At 41.2% G+C, this 23,037-nt stretch overlaps 1 protein-coding gene and 1 long non-coding RNA gene across 3 annotated transcripts in view; one reads left to right on the forward strand and one right to left on the reverse strand.

Moving 5' to 3' along the window:
• kcnh2b (potassium voltage-gated channel, subfamily H (eag-related), member 2b) overlaps positions 1-23,037 on the forward strand; it is a 246,851-nt gene that overhangs the window by 112,306 nt on the left and 111,508 nt on the right. The window lies entirely within an intron of this gene.
• Positions 12,269-16,194, reverse strand: LOC119008921. The gene is made up of 3 exons (XR_005071589.1): positions 15,917-16,194; positions 14,485-14,531; positions 12,269-12,510 (listed from the first exon to the last, which is right to left on the reverse strand). It is a non-coding gene; the product is annotated as an uncharacterized LOC119008921 (long non-coding RNA).

Consider the following 23,037-nt stretch of genomic DNA (forward strand, 5'->3'; position numbering starts at 1 on the left):
CAGGTGATGATGGATCCCAAACACTGCGTGTGTTTTTATGACTGTGTGTCATGGGTCTGGCACTGAAGTGCTGTGATCAGGTGCACAGACATAGTCCAGTGATGTCTCACTGTGGTCCAATGGTAGACTGAGCCCGTATTTATAACCATAAACCTGAAACACTGCTTAGTTATAATAACAAACCTCCTGTGCCACTGCTCAGCAGAAGCTGATGAGTGTTTAAACTCATTAAGGTCATTATCTCATCAACAGCTTTTTAACCCGATCAAACTGAAAACTAAATTGTGAGTGTTGCAGCAGCAGAGAATGTAAATGCTCAAAGGGCAGAGTGAGCGTCACTCTTGTTGCTTTACAACACAGTTTGACAGTAACTTGCCAGCTCTGTAATTATTTCTAACCTGGAGTGAGAGGGGTTGCACTCTTGAAAATAAACATGGACAAGAGAAACATTCCCTTGTTCCTCCTGTGAAGATGTAGTGTACATTCATTTGCCTATTTTAGAAGAGTCATCGTGCCATCAACGCAGACACTTCGCCATGAAGAACAGGGCACCACAAAACATGTCAGGTCCAAATAGTGGTCCAAGTATCTTCTCTTCTCTTCTCTTCTCTTCTCTTCTCTTCTCTTCTCTTCTCTTCTCTTCTCTTCTCTTCTCTTCTCTTCTCCCTGCTTAACTCTTTTTATTCATCATCCCACTCAGTGTTTGGGATAGCTTAGTTATATAACTGGTAGTTATGTCATGTCACTTCAATGACTAACTGAGTCATACAATATATTCTACATTACAGCAGTATGACTTCAGTCTCTTTACAAAGTAATATAGTGGCTTTTCTATGCGTCAGTGAGTTGAATACACGTTTGAAACGTACAGCTTTTTTTTCACGGTGTAAATGTTCAAATTAGCTTGAGCCAACAGAGAGAGAAACCAATAAATTGTAACATCTCATCTCTCCATCTAAAGCTAAAGCTAATTTGCTTATTTTTTTGTATTATTTATCAAGTGATATATCAGATTATATATATTCATAATGCAAATGTTTAACAGATGTTTTTTCTAGAGACTGTAGTTTAGATTAAAGCTGCTGCACGTTGTCATTGTTTTAGCAAACTTTCTTTTTTTGCAGTTAGCATCCCCCCCCCCCGTCTCTTTTTGCTGCATGAGCACTATATCAGTGATTAATTATACATCACTTACAGCAGCTTTAGAGATGTTCTGTGTTTAAAATGTTTTTAATTTCCTGATTTCCTCACTTCATCAGAAGCCATGCTGCTGCTCTGTTTCAGAAAGCTTCTGTGTTTCTGAATAGGATCTGTACAGTGATACTATACAATGACTGCTATAGAATATCCCCCTAACCTGCATCACATAGCTAGCTGAGGCCATATTCTAATCGGCATAGACGTAGAACCTCTGCTCTAATAATATGACCCTTGTAACTTTTTCTTTTAATAAAAAAGCGCATTTTGGCTCCTGAATATAATCTTGGCCCAACGAAAACAGTAATGAAAGGTCACTCCTGCCCTCCTCTTCAAAAGCTTGAAATAGCTGTCCCCTCTTGAACTCTCAACCTCCTTCCTAATCCCTGTCCCTGCTCTCCAACCTGTTCCTCAATAATCTTTATTTTCCTCCCTCTGCACACCCTTCTCTTTGTTTTTACACATTCAGCATCACCTCTGGTAGTGCAGTGGTAGTGTTAGATTAAATGGACAGTGTTTTTCCAATCTTACTAACCCTGTGATTTGGAATGTTTTTATTCCCTAAGGCACCAGTAAGAAAAATGCCCAGGCAAGATAATGAAATGTTGGTCATGGGGTCATTGAGACAGTAATCTTCTTCTCTGCCAATAACTCACCTAAATGTGCTTTAAAATAAGCCAAAAGGAATTGGGCTCTGGACAGGTCGATGGTCTTTTTACATATATTTTTTAGATTTAAAGTGGGTGTATGGGGAAATGCTGGACATGCTCTCATACAGAAGCAGGCCTATTGCTGCACTTGTTTTGTACATATATTTCCAATTCAGACGCTATGTTACATGGTATGGGCCCAGTGTATTTAACTGCAAATTACTGTATTCATTATGCATCATGGCATGTTGTCACATATGTTTATTGAAGCCAGTCAATAACGTGTACTTGTGTTGCACTCAGTGCGGTCTGTACCGTGAGATGGAGACACACGAGGAGAACATTTATTTATTTTTTCTGTGTAACTGGAGTGAGCGGAGGCAATTTTCCACATGGCCTAGGCTGGAAACATTTGTCTTCCATCCAAAACACACGCACACTCAAATACACAGCACGCACACACACACACACACACACACACACACACACACACACACACACACACACACACAAATAAACACATATACACACAAAATGAAACAGACACACGCACACAGATTGCCAGTCCAGCATCAGCTCCTCTTAAATATTTAAGCCAAGATTGGGTTGCCGTGTGTGTGTGTGTGTGTGTGTGTGTGTGTGTGTGTGTGTGTGTGTGTGTGTGTGTGTGTGTGTGTGTGTGTGTGTCAGGTAAGTGAATGGTGATATACTTTGCTGTTGGTAGCTATTATGCAAAGCACATTATCTAGCATGTAGTTGGCCAGTGCCTTGTCTGTAGACTAATGAATGACCCACAAAGACGAATGTTTAACTGAACCCTTTATACACACACGCACACACACACACACACACACGCACACACACACACACACACACACACACGCTTGCTCTCCCTGGTCTTCTCTTGCCCTCCATCTCGATCTTTCTCTCTCTCAGTCACTGACAAACTCAATCACTCAGTCTCTCTCTCTCTCTCTCTCTCTCACACACACAGTAGCTGACTCTCCTCTTCTCTCACACACACTCATTCAATAGCTAATTCACTGACACTACCATTCCCCCTCGCACGCCCGTACACGCTTAATCACACACTCAGTCACTCATCCACTCGCTCCCAAACTCACCCGCAAGCTCCCCCTCAACTCTCTGCCTCTCTCTCATCATCACTTCCACTCACACTTTTAGTTCACACACACACACACGCACACACAAAGACAGACACACACGTTTGCGGCTTTTCCTGTCTGCTGGTAGAGCTCACAGAAACTCCTGTTAAATCACACACATGCTTAGCTGTGATCTGCCTCAGCTGTTGGCTGCTTTAGAGGCACTGAGAATAGAAAGGTGATATTAACCACAACATAAACACAGTCTCAGCGCTGTAAGACTTTGAGCCAATCAGGGAATGTTAAGTGGAAGCTAGTGAGATATCTAGATATGTATGTAGGGGCATAGCCGGATTTCCTGCAGATAATTCACTGTGATCCAGTTGGGAGCACACGTGGGGATATTTTTGTATTTTTAGATTCCGGTCGTTTTCAGATCACCTCATGTTGTGATTGTGCAGCGTCTTCAGAGTTAAAGACACTGTGATCTCATCCTGTCACCCATGTAAACGCTCGCATGGATTTACTCACTGATGTTTGCAGGTCTAATGCTTCAATCGCCTTGAATCATGATTTGTCATGTCACTGCTTCATTTACAGCGCAAGGTTATTTCTAAGTTTGTGTGAACAATCCAAAAATAAACCTTTCACCTTGACACAGCCACATCACTGTTGTTTTTTTTTTACGCAGGAGGGAAAGGTCATAAATAACTCCACACAGTAGCTCTGTGGCGTAGAGCTCCAGCTGTATGCCTGCATTGTGCTTAATTTGTTCATGTCTGTGTGTTCCCATGCTTGGTTGGCTGGCTCATTAGCGAGTCAGTTATTGATTAGAATAATGATCTTATTTGTCAAACTAATGAGCCATACAGCATAGATGTGGTTTGTGGATCATTGAGGCCAATCATGGATTGGTTTGATCATTATACATGTGTATAAAACACATACTTGTGCATTTTCTTACTACAGACGCACCAGTAAAGAAACAAGACGGATGCAAAAAAGGAAAAAGCAGTGAACAGAAAAAAATACTCCATCACTTTGAATGTATTCAAACTGAATGCAGCTTTGTGATATTGAAGGTTAGGTTTTAAGACTTTGTTCAATCCTTTGAGAGACCATTTTCAAAGTATACAGTTGTCTCTAGGTGTGTTAGACATTTAAGGTGCATGTATTTGGTGGTGGATTTAAAGGTTGTCCCCAAAGAGGATGTTTTCAAAGCTGAATATGATTTATTCGTCATTATAAAAGATATTGAACAAATTGAAACTCCTTCATACCACACAAACATGGAATATGTGTATATACTGCAAACATACAGTATATCTTTAAATATATGTACACACAGGAAATAATTGATGGTGAGGATAATATGGCCAGAGTCTTAAGATTAAAGTTCGACATCGGGTAAACAACATTCATCAACCTTGACTGTGTGTGAACACCAAGCATCAATGTAAACACAGAGTCCGCCTCTCCTCGTCCTGCACTATGTCATCTTGGGACATGGTCCACCTGAATTCTTGAATTCAGCAGCTTGATCTGGGGAGCTGTGGTGGAGTCAAGTCTCTGTAAAGATGTATCTTCGGCCAGGAGCGGCCTTTACAAGCTGGATTAGCTTGACTCTTGTCCGGACTCTAATTGTCTTGTTTCCGGTGCGGCCCGGCTGGTTTGATAAAAAAGATGCCGTGGGCAGTGATCATCTCAAAGTCTTCTGAGCTTAATCCATAACCTGCGCTTTCTTCTTCAGTGCTGACAAATACCTTTTTGCCACAGTGCTGAAAAACAATAGGAGAGAAAAAAACCTGAAACTTGAAGGAGCTGTTGGCTGCTGCATCTGCACGCGTCATTAAAAAAAACAAACAAACAAAAAAAACACTAGATTTCATGAAATTTCTTGACTATTGTATTGTTACCACATATGTGTACAAAAGGTTGTACAAACAAATAATACATACACAACTGCTATATCTCCTAGCCTGGGGTGCAGGAGAACTTTAATTTGAGTGACTGATTTTACATTAATTCCATTTAGGTTGTGTCCTAAACAGCTTGGGTGCTGTTTGTGAGCCAAAGCAAAACCCTTGTTTTACCAAGGCATGAAAAGTGGTGGTTACCAAATGATGTAAATTTGCTTATTGTCCTTCATCATAACACATTTGGTTTCATGTCATATAATAAAGTGTTTGTGCAACCTCCTTTGATTGTATTTGTAATTGGTAATTGATAACACAATTGTGATTAATAATGATACCGTATACTGACACCATCAAACCATGATGTTTTCTGAGACGGTTATCTTACTGTGAAAATCTCATACCTTTGCCACCCTCATCCCTAGATAGTGTTCCTGACTTCCTGTCTTATTCTTTCAACCTAAAATAGTTCATATTAGCAATGTATTTGAAAAGGGGTCACTATTAATGATCTTCGAGCAGAGGCTTATTGCTCGTCCTGCAGTTCCCTCTGCTCTGTTGACTGTTTTTCTGCCTTTCAGCTAATTGAATTTTTTTGTTTTTTTGACCCGCAACTTTGTTTTGGTTCTCTCATCTCTCATGTGGCAGCAGGCAGCTTTTTTCAGTGAAAAGTCCTGAGAAACCAACTATACACCTGCCCAGCACCAAATGGCAGCCAGACACAGTTAGTAACCAGCTGGCGAACATGGCGAAGCAATTAGCAGCCAAACAGAGACCTAATTAGAGTGAATTTGGTCTTACATTTAGCAATTTGACAGAGACGAAACGCAGAATGAATGCTAATGACTGGTGGACATGAAAATAAGTAACTGTTTGCTTGATGCAGGTTCACTTTTATTAATACTGCCTTTAAGTGCCTGTGTAAGCTATGTCTATGTACTGCTATGTAGTGTGTGTGTGTGTGTGTGTGTGTATGTGTGTGTGTGTGAGAGAGAGAGCGCGTGTTTGTTTGTGCATTCATGTGTGCGTGCGTGATTGACTGTGTGTGTGTGTGTGTGTGTATGTGTGTTTGTGTGTGTTTATGTGTACTGTATATAAAAAGACAAACTGCTGCTGCTGGGCTTTCATCAGGCCTGGCTCTGATGTATGGCCCCGCCAGTGGAACCCGGCCCTCCTTCCAAATTAAAGTTCTCCTGCGCCCCAGGCTCGGAGATATAGCAGCTCTTGTTAGTCCTTGTTTTTTTGTGTTACCGTGTGTATTTCTCTGTGCGCATGTATGTGTGAATGTGAGCCGGGGAAATGCGGAGGTTTACACATCACTCATGCTTGCCTCGCCCGGTGGCCACAGACGGAGTCGGAGGAGGAGATGAAGGAAGGGGAGGAGAGGAGCAAATGGAGAAGCCATAGGACGAGAGAGAAGATGAGAAAAAGAGGCGAAGACTCGGAGGATAGACTTAGGCGACATGCCTGTGTCTACTCCAGGCTGCACCAGATGTACTTCAGGCTCTCTTTTACACTCTGGTTTCTATCACAGAGCTTATAAAATGACAACCAGTGACAGTCAGCAATAAAGTCTCTCTCACACACACACACACACACAAACACACACACACACTGCACATATATGTCAGCAGCTCTGTAACATACATTCCACCGAGCCCTCCCTCCTCAAACCTTGACAGTAGAGTGTTCCTTATTTTCCGTTATACTCTCAGTCTTTTTCCCCTTTGTTACCAAGGCAACAAAGATGCCAGTTTATGAAGCTGTCCCTTCAAATTAGGGAGCAGGTACCGGATGGTGTTTGTTGAAATCTTCCTTCATTCTTGATTAAATAAAGATTTATTGTTATCATTGCCTCACTCTTCTGTTGTGTCAAGCTTTTTAAAGCCCCCATGTCACCTTATTACCAAAGCTGATTTATCAATTTCTGCCAAATTGTGACCCTTTACTCTTCTCATCCACACGCACTCCGTGAGTTTTACTGCGTTTCTTTTTTCTTCCAATAATTCGTCCCATTTTCATTCAACTTCCCTCTCTCACTGCCTTCCTCTCACTCTAATGCAAGGCGATTTGCTCATTATAGTTAACAAGCTTCGTTGCTCATTTGCCAAAACCACTTATCCTTCCGCTTAGCCAAACCACATAGCATCAGCCCGACAATTACAAACTGTGTTTCCAAGTGGCTCGGCTCCATACAGAGGAGACAATTACTGATTGTGTTTTGAAGTGGTTGGCTGGTAAATGAGCACGCCAGCCAACAGCAGCGGACGTGCGCTGCATTCGCAAGCCTAAACCTTCTTTTGGAAATTGGCCCAGCTTTCGCAGGTGGTGGCTGGAGGGGAGGTTCCTCCTGTACTGTTGGGTATCGAAAGGCTTAGGAAAGCTAAAAAGTGAACATTAGAGTATGACTTTTAAAACCGCCTGCACCTCCCCGTGTCCCTGTCTCTCTCCAGCAGCCTATACTGCTGAGAAATCTTGAGATCTTACATAACCACATTCAACGACAGATAGAGAGGGAGGGTGTGGGAGAGAGAGAGAGAGAGAGAGGGCGACACAGCGGGCAGGAAAGTTCTCACAAAGGAATAGCGGCAAAGAAAATTGAGAGGGAGATCACCAGTTAAAGAAAAGTGCATAATTACTTCTCAAATCCAACATGAAAGAGAGTTACATAGATTTACCGGAGCCATAAAAATACAACACATACAACTCGATGCAAGTGCATTTTAAGTTGTATGTGTTTCTAAGGTTATGCAAATCCTTCAGGTCATTTCCCCATCTGCACATCGTGCGCCCTTACCTTTTTCAAGGAGCAGGAGAATGACGTGCACCCGCACAATTTCCCATTCAAATGAGCTCTTCTCTTCCATTCAAATGAACTCGGGTGACCGCCAGTTGACACTGTTCCCGCCGCCTGGGCCCTCTCTCACACACTCTGCCACGCTCTCTCTCTCGGTTGTGCACACAGCACGTCTAATTTTATTGTGTGGTTTGTGCGGCTCTGGGTTCATGCATTTGCCTTGTTCCTCTCTCATCTGTGAGCGTTGCGTGTTGAGCACCAACGCAAGCCGTGCACCCTGAGAGCTTTTGGTCAAGTCGAAACGCTCGAAAGTTGATTTGATCTCCATCCGACTCTCCGAGGCTCATCCTCAGGAATTTTTAATGTACATACCTGTCCGACTTAAGTGTGCATTCGTGTCTGTCTTTAAACAGTGAGAGTGGAGGAATGTCCGGCAGACAGGGACAGAGGAGGATGGGATTCATCAGAGCCTTAGACAGGAAATGAAACTCTCTTGTTCTTTCAACTCTCCCTATCACTCTTCCCACGTGCTGCTGTCTACATATTCCCGTAGTGTTTGACCCCAGGATATGAAAGCGTCGAACGAAACAAACAACATCCAGTATGTGCCAAAGGTATCCTGAGAGTGGAATTTGCGTCCAGTTCATGGGGTCATTGAGGAGGTTTGAAGAGGAACCATTAACATATTCACTACATGAAAAGCAGGGAATGTGGAAGGCAAGTCTCCAGGAAACAATCCAAAAATTTGCTTTGTGGACCACTTCAGGGTTGGTTGTTGGCTGGCTGTTGGTAAAAAAAGCCAATTTATTTGGCTACAGCTGATTTTATTTTTTGTCAAATTATAGATTAATGTGCCATTTAATTTTTTTGTCCAGTTAAAACCCGAAGATACTCACGGTAATATCAAACATTTTTTTGGCGTTCAAATATTAAGTCTAAGCTGGCGTTGGTTTCCAGCGGGAAACAATCCATAGCCTTTAGCTCTCGCTGGCCAGCTGGGACATGAGTGTTAACTGCTAGTTCAACAAGCTCTCTTGGCTTTTTAGTCTAATTGATACATAAATATATAAGCCTCTCCTAAATGCCATAATGATATAAAGCACACGAGCCACCATGAATGTACCTCTGTCAAAAAGCGACAGTGACTCCTTATTGCTGTATATGTGTGCTTTAAGCAGAAGCCTGTAACAGCCACAGATACTGGATGTTTTTATTTATTTTGTTTGTCAGGTATTTGATCTATCGATATGGACCGGGTGGGGGTGAAGTTTAGTTTTCAAAAGTACTTACATACACATAGATACACGGACCAGTGTGTTGGTCAGGCTTAAGTTTGACCTGCTGGTGGCTATGGTGAGCAAATGGTCACAAATGTCTGGTCACAAATGACAAAACCAAATTGCATGGGAGTCTCACTAGTAGTTGTCAAGAAATCTCACTCTGGAAAAACAGATGGACTGGCGCACCATGAGGACAAAAATCAATGTGAGTCACATTAATAAAATATCATGTGCACTTCGTATTTGGATATACAGTGAATATTGTATCTTTATGTTTAAGGATGCCTTCTTTAAATATATTACGGTACCATCTGCGATGTGTAATTTTCCTGAATGAGGGGTTTGGTTATGTCCTTGATTGTGTGTCTGTGCACCTCTGAGCCAACTTGGCAACTCTGAAGCCATTAAGCATTAAATCTGTGAAGCATATTTAGATATTTTTCTTGGCAGCTTTAGTTCATTCTGGCACACCTTCCTTCTTGAGAAGGCATTAAACAGTGAAGTCTGTCAATGACAAGGCTTTTACTTGCAGAAATGACAGTCAGAGTTCTGTAAGTACCATACATGTTCTTAATATCCATGCTCATTAACATCACTGCACGGTTAGTTAGTTAGTTAGATAAATTTGTTATTTAACTAAGAAAATCATGGTGTAATCAGTGTTAGGGGATGAAACAGTATGAATATTTCACACCACGGCAATAGTGACCAAAATTACCACGGTTATCGGTATACCACGGTATTTTTAAAATTTCTTCAAAATGTTGAAAAAACACTGATACCCTGATAAATTGAATTGATTCCACCAATATTTCTATTTAAATAGATTTATTAGATATTCAAATAGTCCATCTCCAAATCCTTAACAAAACACAGCAAAATCAACATTAAATAAGTGTAAAAGAATGTACCAAAACTGTGCAAAAGTACTCGATTGGCCAGCAGAACCTCTCTTTGAAAAAAATGAATAAAATATGTCATTATTAATTATTACTGTCTTTGTTACTTAATACTAAGTGTGCAACCAACAGATCACAAAACTCAAAATTTAGATCATATCACTTTCATCATTTTTCATTTTTCATTTTTTTGATCAAAACAGAAAGGATTATTAATTATGAATACTCTATTTTTGCTCTTATCTCTATCTAGACACTTGTTATAATCAACATTTTATATTATTCATTATATGTAGTCTATTCTACAAATAATCCGCAAGTATTATATATTTCTGATATTACTTATATATATTGGCTGTCTGTCTCTCTGCCTGCCTGCTCGTCTGTTGTCAGTGGACTCGGTCAGTCTGATTGGTCAGATGTCTGCTGAGCCACAGGTAGACGCTGCTCTGGTGAACGGAGCTGAGATGAAAGTCAGTCATCTCAGTCAGTTTGTATTCACTAACTCAGTCCACCCAGCATGTGTTTGCTTCAAATACTCCTCACTGCAGCTCTGCATCAATATCTGGGGAATTTATAGGTCGACTTTAAAAAGTGAAATCTACAATTAATAAGCGGTTCAGATAACGTGCCAAATCATGGAACAACTTTGTTTAGTTATACCACTATCTGGTCAGTTTACACTAGTGACAACAGCAGATTGGACAGAGAAAACTCGACATACACATACATTCTGCACCCAAGCTTAAGGTTGACGTACCTTGTGTTCGCTGAACAGTTGAGGGTGATGGTCGCGTAAATTGGATGTGTTGCCGCCCCTCGCAACAACTTTATTCTTGCAGCTCCTGCAGATAGGGCTGCCATCCTCGACCATGGTGCATAGCTTAATTGCTGTTATGTTATGCATTGCAGTCTGGCACAGTGGTTTTTACATTAATACATCATATGAATGTTAGGTGGTGCATTACTGACCCCCGTTAACTTGAACACACTGGTTCTGAAATCATAACAGAGTCATGTGTTAAATGATTTATGCATTCAAGATGCTATGCTTCATTTTCTCCTGTAATGTGAACACATAGTGTACATACATCCACTTCCTGCTGCTAACATAATGAAATGAAATGTCACAAAGAATAGAGAAGCTTGCAGGCAGTCTTTCTGAAAGAAGTCTTAAATTGAAGAGGTTCTCCCACAAAGTAGTGACATCATGTCGCTCAGCTAATGAGCTCTTCCTGATCAAATCCAAATTTGCCAAGCTGACAGGGGTGTATAGGACTTCAATAAATCCAACATTTAATGCAATTGTTGAACTAAGTCCTGTGCAGACAATGTTTCTAGATATTCATTAACAATTTCAATTCATTTGTGGGCTATGTCCCACAGGTTTTAACTTGAGAATGAGGTCCTGCTGGTATAAATCAGGCGTGGTGTACATTGTTATGCTGACCATCGTATCAGTGGACTGTTTCAAGCATCTCATTAGCAGTCAGGTGTGCACATTACTCAACAAGTCCTGTATCACTTAAATGTGCATGCATGCAAATGAAGATGGTTTCAAAAGAGTCGCAGTGTTCCTCCCAAGCTCTGTGATGTGATTATAATGACCAGAACAGAATGAAAAAGCTGAAAAGCAGGCAGGAAGCTTTTATTTCATCTTCACAAAGTTAGAAAGGAGGTATTGTGAACACGCGGTTTGTGTCTCATCGGTTTGTAAGAAATGTCATTAGAATGTGTAGATTCATATGAGCTTTACCTGGATGACCTGGTTTTGTTTTCCTAATCTGGATACTGGTATAGAAGTCTGCAGAGTGGGAATAAGACATGGAAGTGCATGGGTGTCAGCCTGTGTTACTTTTAACTGAACAGGCAGGTTTGCCTGCCTGGGCTCCAGTACTGATATATAATCTGTTAACAGCAGTGTATGTGATTTGAGCAGAGTAGGGTGAACGAGACTTTTCAGAGAAAGTGTCACAGATGGTGACAGCCTGGCCAGTGATCCTTCACAGGAGGCTTATCGTGGTGTCACATGCAGTGATGGAGCCTGAGGGCAACCGTACACCATCCTGCAGTCACAATTGTACCATTTTGTTTGTAAGTGTGCGTGTTTGTTGTTTTGATCCTGGCATCTAATTATCATACTTAGAAGTTTCTACTTGATATGTGGTTTTAGAAACTCATAGATTAGATCCAGGTGGTATGGCCTTAAAATTAAATCACAGTATTTTTACGCCATATTGCAATATACAACTCCGTATTTTTAAATCTTCTTAAAGCACTTCATTAATGGATAGAACTTGATGACAAAATCAAAAGTCACAATATTCTTGACCAAATAAGCCCCGCTTCAGTACTGATTTTTCAACAATATTGCAGCACTGAATGAAGCTTGTAGAACCCAAAAGCAGACACGAGGCAGAATCTGGAGTACAAAGCAATTTATTTGAAGTTCGCAAGGTTTCAGCAGATGAAGATGGAAGCTGTTCAGGCTTTATTCTCGGTCTGAGAGGTGGAGGGAGGAGGAAAGATAGCTCACGGTGGCGCCGGCGTACCGCTCGGCGTGTAGACGCTCAGGTGAGCGCGGGGCAAGGCTGTGCGCTGCAGAGGTGCTGAGAGTTGGTTCTCTGGGAGCGGAGTCACTGGCAGATGAGGGCGCAGGTGATGACTGGAGGCAAAACAAAGCAAAGTTAGATCTTGAGTCCGGGAGCACAAAAACACTAGTACTGTCTAGGAAGTAACTTCAACAAAATCATCTGGCAGCAGGTAACGTGGAGAGCAGGGCTTATCAGCATATGCACCAAAACGCATATAATCCACCACAGAATGAGACTGTGACATTATGCTTTCACAAAATACTAACCCAATGAGATTTCTGATCAATAATCATCAGTGATGTTGAAATAATGACTAAGTGGGAAAAGACATCAACAAGTAGAACACTCTCTGACTTAAATCTATTTACTGTAATACAGCCTTTAAAACCAGGAAAAGACAATACACATACGTGTCATATCACTATATAACAATCCAAAATCTCAGATGATGTATAGTCATGTATCATGATGAAAGATATATTTCATATATATTGCCCAGCCCTAATATAAATATTACTTTTTCCCAATGATTTAATATGTAAGAGTTCTGCATTAGAATATAAAAAAAAAATGACTAGACCTTTATCATAGACCTTACTGACGTGTGTACTTACATTGACCCAGATGCTTCCAACCATGTTCAAATCCAGAGAAATCTAAAGGTTTACTCAAGGTGATGGTGAGCGTGTTTTGGGCGCCTGTCGTTATAACTTCCAGGACAGCGTCAGAGATTGTGGAAGGAGGTCAGCAAATGAGACTAAATGTATTGTGAATAAAACTAAAAACGTTTATCCATTGATTGTTTCTGCCAGAGTACATACAACAGTACATAGCATGGATGTGTTGCTTTGTTTTTGAATTTGAGTGCCGTGGTGATGACATGTTCTCACCAAGTATAAGCCATTTTGTGTCTCTTTGTAGGCATGCTGTTCCTCTCTGTGGTTGTTTTATATCTCTGTTGATAATTTCATTCTAGTTCAGTTATCAAAAGGTTAAATGGTACTGAAACCTTGAGGGCAGCTAGATATTATTTTTGAGAGAAAAGTAATTTTACTGGCACACAGCTGACTTGACTCATGCCCCTGTGCGCTCTTGGTCTGAATTTGATTGTTTTCTTGATGTTGTTACACGTGTAACCCACTTCCATTTAGGGATCGTGTACAAAATAAATGGATCTAAAATGTGTTTGAAACAGATTGCATTTCACTGATCTGCAGTCTCAATGTATAATGCAAGCCAAACTCATGAACTCTTAGCGCCCCGTGTCCCTCTGCTTACTGGACAAGACAACTCAAACATCAAATTGCATTTTAACAGATGAATCTAAACAAGTCCAGATCCCAATCACATTTCTCGTAAGTGCTGTAAATATGTGATAGACATCTCCACAATATGCACAGTTTAATAGGAGTATGTGTGCTAATGCTGTATGTAATTGCGTCAGGGTTTGTGTGCATTTGGAGGGGGCCTTCTTTGAACTTCCAACCCGAGTGCACTTCACCCCCCAGCTCTCTGGCTGATGAGGTATGTTGATCAACCGTGAGGGTTAATGTTAGACTTCAATCTGTGATCAGTCACCTGATCTCTCCTTCTCTTTATTACTTCAGTCTCTCATTTCTCCATCCCGTCAATAGAGGAGGGTGTGGAGGAGACGACTTAATGAAGGCTGAGCAAGAGAGGCTGCTCTTGATTGGAAACAAGCCTCTGATTAACTTTGCACTAATAGTAAGTGGTAGGGAGGGGAGGGGAGAACGGGATGGCTTTGAGAAGGAGAATGTCATGAGATTGATCTGACATTTTCTTGTCTCCTAACTGCATGTGAGCGTCGGAAGATCGCTGTCCACGCTTAATTCTTTAAAATGCTTTCTGCTATAGCATGTCACCAAACCACCTGACTATCAGCTGTGCACTGGAGACAGATTAGAGACTTAAGCACTCTTAAAAATGATAGGTGAGTTTCAGATATCCTTGCTTCCTAAGACATTTTATCTTTAGATGTTTCTCTGCTGTAAAGAACATACAATGTAGCAAACAGCGACTCTTACCAGAATCCTTCAGTATCCTTGTCTCCCTCCAGCCAGCTGGCATCTTCCTGAGGGTTTTGATGTAAAAAAGAAAAAAAAAAGTATTGTATAGATAATTCTAGGTGTGTAAATCTTTGGCAAACTTCTTCTTGGGTGTTCGATTTGGAACCGATTTTCAACTGAAAATGATCCTCGTTACAAAAATCAATTGAATGAATAGAAAAGGTGGCACGAATTGCAGTGCATTGATTCATTTGAAAGCATGCGTGGCTGTATGTGGACAACACCATAAGGGGTAGTGCTCTGCTGTGTTATTAACGTTATAAGTCCAGCAATGACAGCAGCCTCTGTGCTCCATAGCTGATAGCTGCGGGGGTTTGAGCAGAGTTATCTTTTTCACCACAGTTTGTTCCAGGTGTTGGAATGCTGAGGTGCTGGTCTTGTTTACTGCTGACCGTTGCTCCACTCCATTTACGTTAGGCTGTGATGTCTCGTGACTGCACACACAAACATGTGGCCTGCTAATTGTTTGTCCTCTGAAAGTAATTATCCTGTCATTAAATAAAAGGAACGCTTGCAACTGCCGCCAAGTTCGTTGTAACTCTAGCTTGTGCACGCTGTTAATTGTCTGGGTGCTGCACATTAGTATGGCGGTTTTTTTTTGTTCCATGCTACTAATTAACATTTTAAGACATACATTTTTGACATTTGTGAATAGAGAGACAAGAATCAAAACAGGAAAACTAATTTTAACTTGATGAATCAACCTTTGCTCCTTTCTGTCGGGGTTTCAGTACCAACAGCAACAGTCATGCTCCGGCAGCGCTGCGCCCCTCACAGCCAAATAGGAACTCTTACAGTTAATACTGAAATCAAGCTGATTATATTTCTGACGCTCTTTGTGTCACATGCAGTTAGGACAAGGTGTCATATGTTATCATGCTCTTAATTCACCATAAAATGTATAGCAAAAATGACGGTATAAGTATGGATCACTCAGCGTCCCCCAGAAACAAATACCTATTTGACATTCCCTGGTAGTATCGCAGTCCACCAAAGTGTTATTGCTTTTATCATAGGCTCTGCTCACCTTATCAGATTGAAGCTGAAATATTGGAAAACGGGTCTACAGTTCCCGCTAACGTATTCATTTTCATCACCTCAGTTCCACGCACACCAAGCAATTTTGAAATGTTTTTTTAGACTGGCAGGAAAGTTGACTACAATAACAGGAAGACAAAGTTGTGATCACTTCACCTTAGATGTACGATAGTAAAAAAAAAAAAAAAAAAAAAAAAATGCTCACCAGCCCTACTTCACAAGTGATTAATAGGTATATTATTTCTTATTAGTAACAACCCTGAAGCCTGGGACCTGTTCTGGCCAGTCCAGTCATCCACCTGGATGGTGTTTATCCAGGCCTGAATAAACAAGAGTCCAGGGCTCCACTCACCACCAGCACACCTCATCCTTTATCCTGGGCAGGTACCCTCCGGGACGGACAGCTGGTTTAATGGATCCCCCCCTGTTCGGTGTGCGGCTTTGTCAATTTCCTAACCACCCCGCTCCCATCAGCACCGCCGCATCAATCATACACAAGGCTCGTCTACCATCATTTCTTATTTTCGCCAACAGAGGGCAGAATTATTCATCGAGGCTATCACATAGCATAGAAATACTATATAAACATCAAAACACAAACACATTTGATACATGGCATGAACATATTTGTTCAAAGGATACACACATACAGATTCACGCCATCTATTGCAGTCCAGCAACCACTTTGCCACATAAACACACAGCTCACCGGTTGGCTATCCGTCTCTATTACGTCTGAGGGAGGCTGATGAATTGTTGTCTGGAGTAGTTTGTCCTTCCACTGCTTCTCATCGCCAGTTTAGTCAAAGGTGCAGGGGTCAGCCACATGGCATTTAAGTATTTGTGTGTGCAGTGTTTGTTTGTCTGTGTGTGTATTCACGTCATCAATTTTGAAAGATGGAGCAATTTTACACCACTTCAGAGGACAGCTGGTGGTCACAATCAGGGGGACGGGGGAGTTGCAACACCAATTTCAATTTTCACAGTTCAGGCACACAGGCAAATGCCACATGCACACACACGCTCACACACACACACACACATCAATGTATTTTTCCATTCTGTCATCCAGCTCCCTGCCCAGCCCTGCTAGAACAACACACCTGTATGAGACGGTGGTGTAGTATAGCCAGATTAATTTCTTGTCTCTGAAGATAACACTGACAGCACACCAGTGCGTGTGGAGCTGCTTTGCCAATATGTATATTACCCAGATGGAATAACAAGGGAAAAGTGGTTGTGCCCTGCCACCTAGTGGTTCACTAGCACCGAACGTCAGTGCTCGACATGAGATTCTCTCAGATTTCAGCCTGAGCTGAAAGTATTACAAACTTTTTGAAGGATACAAACTCCTATGACTTTTCCCATGATAACATTACTTGTTCCATGTTTCATTTACCACTTTAACATGTTCTATATGTAATGTATTGTCATTGAGTGGCATGAGAGTTATCATAATGACTAGAACTAGTGACAATAGTCACTAGAGATCCTGTGATAGATCCTGTGAGTTGTTTTTTTTTTTTTTTTTTTACCTCCACTTGAACTCTGAATCACAGTTAATTGATGATGCCAGTGCGTTCTGGGTGAGCAAGGACACAGCAGTGTCTGACACTCTCTTTCTGTCTCAAGCAGTTGATTTCAGACAGCTGGCAGAGTTATGGGGCATCACTTCGGGTGCAGCAGGGATTCCCCTGTGAGACTGTGTGAAGGAGAAGCCGGCAGGGGCTTGTTATAACTCGTTTTAACTGTCTTAGCATTGACTTCTATATCAACATGGTCCCCAACTGCAACGGAAACTTGAAAGAACATGCAGCCACTTAAGGTTGTTGCGGTTGTGATTCAGTCACGTGTAGTTACAGCAGTGGTCAAGATCATTGTGATGCTCATCCAGTGTCTTAATGATTAATCCAACTCTGTACAGTATATTTTCCTTGTGATGAATGACACTTAAAGGCAATTATGCAAGTGCAGTTGTCAGCTTGTCCTGAGTGTTTTGGATTTAAGCAGGCTTTCTTTGGCTCTGAATATTGCCAGGAACATAACAATATCTTCAGGAGCTGGCCTGCAGCCAGCCGGCCTGTAGAGTATTTAAAGCCATCTCAGTGGATCTGTGCACATGAACATCTGCGCCTTCTCCTCTTTCAGTTTTTTTTTTCTTTTTTTTTTTTATGGCAAGGAGTGATGGAGAGGAGGAGGGTTTGTCTGTGAATGAGACTCCATTTCCCTCTGTCTCTTAGTCACTATATATCTGTGTGTGGAGGTCTCTGTGTGTGATACAGAACAGAGCAGCTGAGAGGAAACACAGCTCACATTCTGATCCTCTTACATCCTCTTAGCTCTCGCAGACGTGTGTGTGTGTGTGTGTGTGTGTGTGTGTGTGTGTGTGTGTGTGTGTGTGTGTGCGTGTGTGTGTCCCTTGTAAAAGACAGTAACCATCAGCTATATTATATTTTTTTTTAGATATGATATCCCTGTCTTGGTGGACATACAGATATGCTGTGCCAGCACTCTAACAGAATACATAAACAAAACTTTCCACACTGTTTGCAAGTAGAAACAGATGTGGGTTATGTAGGTGTCACTCTCTGTGACAAGAGTTTGAAAAATAATAAGAGCTGCAAAGATTTTCTGTGCTGTATTTAACTAGCCTGCTCCTCTCTTTAAGTTTTTGTTTCAGTGATTATCACTGAGAAATAAACTACTTGTACAAAATTGTAGTTGAATTTCTATTTGAAACAAACTTCATAAGAAAAGTGAGCGCATAGAGTCCGTGCAAGAGATGCAGATAGAGTATGATCGAAAAAAAAATCATAAAACCTTTGATCATATGCAGTTCCGTCACCACAGTGGAGTGTAGAGCAGATATGTGGGATGTCTGGTCCGTGTGTTGTTGCACCACTGACAATAAATGCCTGGCATTTTGACCTACAAGTGTGCAGAGACCACTGTTGTCCACCAGGGGGAGGGGATGTGTCGCTGCATGGGGAAGTCCCCATGCTCCAGATGGTGATGATACAGCATTTCAAACATAGTCAAATCCGTCAGCCAGGATGTCAGGATGTCGTGATGTGATGAAAGGTTAGTGATGCAGACTACTGAAACATGTCATCTCAGGGACAATGTTGGCATTGAACTGAAATCAGTCACTCACAAAGTGCCTCTGTTCTGTGGCTGAACAACCCGGAAATAATTGTGTTTGCTGCTTACCCTCAACTTATAATAAAACTTAAAGAGTAATATCCCCAGTGTGTTGCAGTATTAATATGCCACATACTCAACATCATCAACTTGTCTACATCTTCACTGAAACACATGCACAGTTCCTTCACTAGTTGTTCACCAGTAGTTCACTACTTTTTCTATGCCTTTGTCTATGCCTTCCTATCTAAAAGAATTTAGAAGAGAAAGATAAATACATTCAATTGGATTTGCTCAGACGTGTATGCCTTTTGCAGAGGTACAGGGTACTATAGGCACATTTCAATCCTGATCTCTGAATGTCAATTGGTGGAAGTAAAGGCAATTAGAGGAACAGCATAAAAGTAGGAAATAAACACTTAAACACTGAAATAAAACACACAATGAATCACTGCACATCAATAGTTTTATTGTGAAATGTTGCGTAAAGCAATGCAATGGTATGAAAGAAATGAAGGGAGTCTCAGAGATTCAGACTGTAGTTAGATGCAGAAACACATTCTGTAAGGTGTGTGAGTGATGTTAGGTGTTATGTGTCCATAGTGTAAATGAGGTGGGGGATGTGGTATATTGTTACTACTGTACTGTTTGTGTACATGTTTGTTACAACAAAAATCATACAAGAATTATTGTTGTTGCTGAAAATGTATCACATATTATATAATATTTTTTTTTCTTAAGTATTGCATTATTTATTTTTTTATTCCCTGTAGAAAGTTATTTGGTACATTACTCCTTAAATTAGGTTTTTCTCCCTCCACAACATAACCCGACATGCATTGTCAGGGGTCTGTCTGTTAATGATATAATACAACACATGTATATACATATATACAATACCCCAAGACTGATAGAAATGTATAATAACATATGCATGCTGTAATATACAATGTTATATCACTGATACTTATTTGTGAGTTATGTTGTTCCTGTCTCCGACTCTCTAAGCACACCCTCTGATCCTTTCACCTCAGTACACAAGTGAGGAGCTGCTTGATTGAACACTAATCTTTATTCCTGTAATCCACTTGTTCTATAGCAGAGATTATGATCCGAATTTCTAATCTAGCACGAGGCACAGTGCTCTGCGGCAAAGACAGGCGTGGCTCACCTGTTTATCTCTCTTGGGTTGAAAAGATTAAAAAGTGAGGATAAAATGCTGAAACCTCCCTGACCTTCTTGGCAGTTCTTCCATCTGATGAGTCCTTCAGATGCTGATTACAATGCTCTCTCATCTCCTGCTACACTGGAAAAAGGCTGTTCCTGAGCAGCAATTCCATCCCTCCTCGTCCCTCTGAACCCAGCAGGCAGCAATGTCCCGTATAGTCTACAGAGGGTTAAAGGGGCGTTCCCTTACACCGTATACTCTAACATCTTACAAACAATCAAATACATCCTGCTACAACTGTTTGCTGCATCAGACAAAAACAATATTTTTCTCATTGCTAATGTATTTGGAAGTATTTTATGATATGACATAATTTAGTCTGAATTTTGAGTTTTTTGATAGATGTGATTATGTGACATGCATGTGTTGCATACACAGTGAACCACCAGTCACAATCATTCTCGGGTTTATCATCAAAAGCGAAGCAGAGTTTAATAAAATGCACACCCCTACAACATCACCCCAATCATGATATGATAATTAATAACTAATTATTATATTTTTTCATATCTCAACACCCCCTTCCATGTTGTATGATCACTGGACCATGACCGATCCACCGTGAGCAGTTTGCACTCTGTGCTTTTTTTGGAGTATTGTGATAATCTCCCGCAGCTTTGTAAATCAGCAACGCTGAATCAGATTATCAGCTGGTACACGCTGAATTGGAGTGTATCCAAAGGGAGCATTTAGATGAAATGGCATTTGCCCTGTTAACCTCCGAGCTGAATTTATTTCACATGCTCTCGGAGGAAATCTTTAACGGTAGATAGAGATAGTATGATGGTCAACAAAAACCTTTGGTCTGATTTGTCCAAAATATGTTTGCTTGATTCTTATCTCCCATCACTCTGCCAGCCTGCCACTTTACAGTACTCTAATGCACTGATGTATGTATTGTACTGACTGTATCGGAATTGTACATTATATTGGTGTTTAGTGTACATCCACACAGACAAGTGAGTGTTATAGATTAATTTGAAGAATAGACAATAACTACTTTATCTTATAATGTATTAGAGTTAAAACAATGAGCTGAAGTTAAATCCTCTTGTGCTGACATTTAATCCTACACTGTAGTGTGTGCGTGCGCGTGTGTGCGCGTGTGTGCGTGTGTGTGTGTGTGTGTGTGTGTGTGTGTGTGTGTGTGTGTGTGTGTGTGTGTGTGTGTGTGTGTGTGTGTGTGTGCGTGTGTGTGTGTGTGTTTGTACAAATCACATCTGTCATCCACAATCCACACATCACTGTGCCCTGTATCTGAACAGGGCACACACACTCATTGCCTGCTGCATTTACAGTTTGGTTTGGGTGTCTGGAGAGAAAATAAAGAGATGCTGGACTGACAGCCTGTAACAATATCAAAGTGTTTTTAAGGCATTTTCCTCCACAAATACATGTACACCAGTTCAAATAATATTGGGGGCGTAAAATAAAAGCCCTCTTGAGGCAGTGAAATCTGTCTCTGATTACTGCTCATAATTAGAATCGATGAGGGAATCTAGTAATCCAGTTTGGTCTGTTGGGCAAAGCTTGTATGATTTTTATTTATTATTAAGTTTTTACTTAATCTGCTCACCAGCTTACATGGGATAGGTTGACGTTTGTCATCCAAACAACCCAACCCAATATTGTTGGTTTGAATTTCCCCTTTGTACAAATCTGCTACGTGTTGCTGCTTCACTTAATGTTCTTGCTTACATGATGACGACGATATAATATATATATATATATTTTTTTTATCATCCAGACAAGTCTAATAGATTTGAATTAAATAGTCCAAAATCACAAATCACACTGCTTTACAATCTATAAAGTGTAGGACCTTTGACCCTTAGCTCGGTTCATGAGAACTATCCCGCCATACTCTCCCATGTCATTCTCCCTTCTTTTTCTGACAAAGTCATATAAATGGTGTGGTGTGTCTGAAAGTTCCCCTGCCTGTCCAGCGGGCTGCAGCTGCATGATGGTGTAAAGCAGCTTTAGGAGTGATGCAGCAACACCTCCAGTGATCAAAGAGGCTGCTAATGCAAAGTCACAGCTGTTAATGAAAACAGGCATGAATGGACCCAGTGGCTTATGAATGAAACGTGAGACTGGACATCTACGTACTGTACACGTGTGCACATAAGCATGCGTGCACACATACACACGCGCACTGTTAGATATGTCCAGATGGTGTAATCCTTTGGTTTTCCCCGCGTTTCATTTTTTTTTTTTTTTTCCCCTCCTGTGTTGGGATTATGCTGCTGTCCAATCGGATTCCGGCCCACTCTCCAGCGATGATGGGCGGTGAATGACAGGCGGGTGGGTGAGGCAGGCATGCAGTGGATGCACTGTATGTTGGTTTGCACAACATACCGTCTTGGCTGTAAACACTCTACGCTGCCAAATCCGCTGTGGCTGCCATTTGTAGAGCCGGTCACTGATCATCACTGTGCAGGTAAGAGACGGGATAGAGCGGAGCCAGGTACACCAGGAAACTGGTGTTTGACATCTGAAGGCTACTCCAGGCAGGGAGCAAGGCATCCACGTTTGGAGGAAACAAATGTTTAAGGATAAGAGTGACAAGGCTCATGCACCGAGTGAGCCTTTATTGTGTTAAGGCAAACTGCTTGCATTTTGTTGTAGCTTTGTTTTCATGCTGTTTATTAGTGGTGGACAAGGAGCTGATGATCTAGAAGCACACACTGAATTGGACTTGAATTATGTGCAACATGACAATATGGCTGCCGGATGCTTCTGAGATCATTTTGAATAGCCTACAACGAGGCAGGTGACATGTGTGTCATGAAATTGAGCTCTCTTTAAACACGCTGTAAGGCAATACGACTTTGCACATTGGACAAAATCCTTTTCGTTTTGCCATCAGTATGACCTGGATTGATGAGGTGACTTGTCTGTGGCGACTGATGTGTTTTATCTCACTTTTACTGATTTCAAATCTACTTCTGGCAATGTGTGGATTTTTTTTTTTTTTCTAGTTGTTGACTTATTGTCAGTGTGCAGGGTGATCATTTCTTCTCCTCCTGCTGGATATAAGCTTGTAAGCCGTACATTTTCCTGGATGTTATCAGCACGTTTCCCCCTCGTTGAATGTTAAAGAT

The sequence above is a fragment of the Acanthopagrus latus genome, chromosome 19, assembly GCF_904848185.1.
Source record: "Acanthopagrus latus isolate v.2019 chromosome 19, fAcaLat1.1, whole genome shotgun sequence".
Classification (NCBI taxonomy): domain Eukaryota; kingdom Metazoa; phylum Chordata; class Actinopteri; order Spariformes; family Sparidae; genus Acanthopagrus; species Acanthopagrus latus.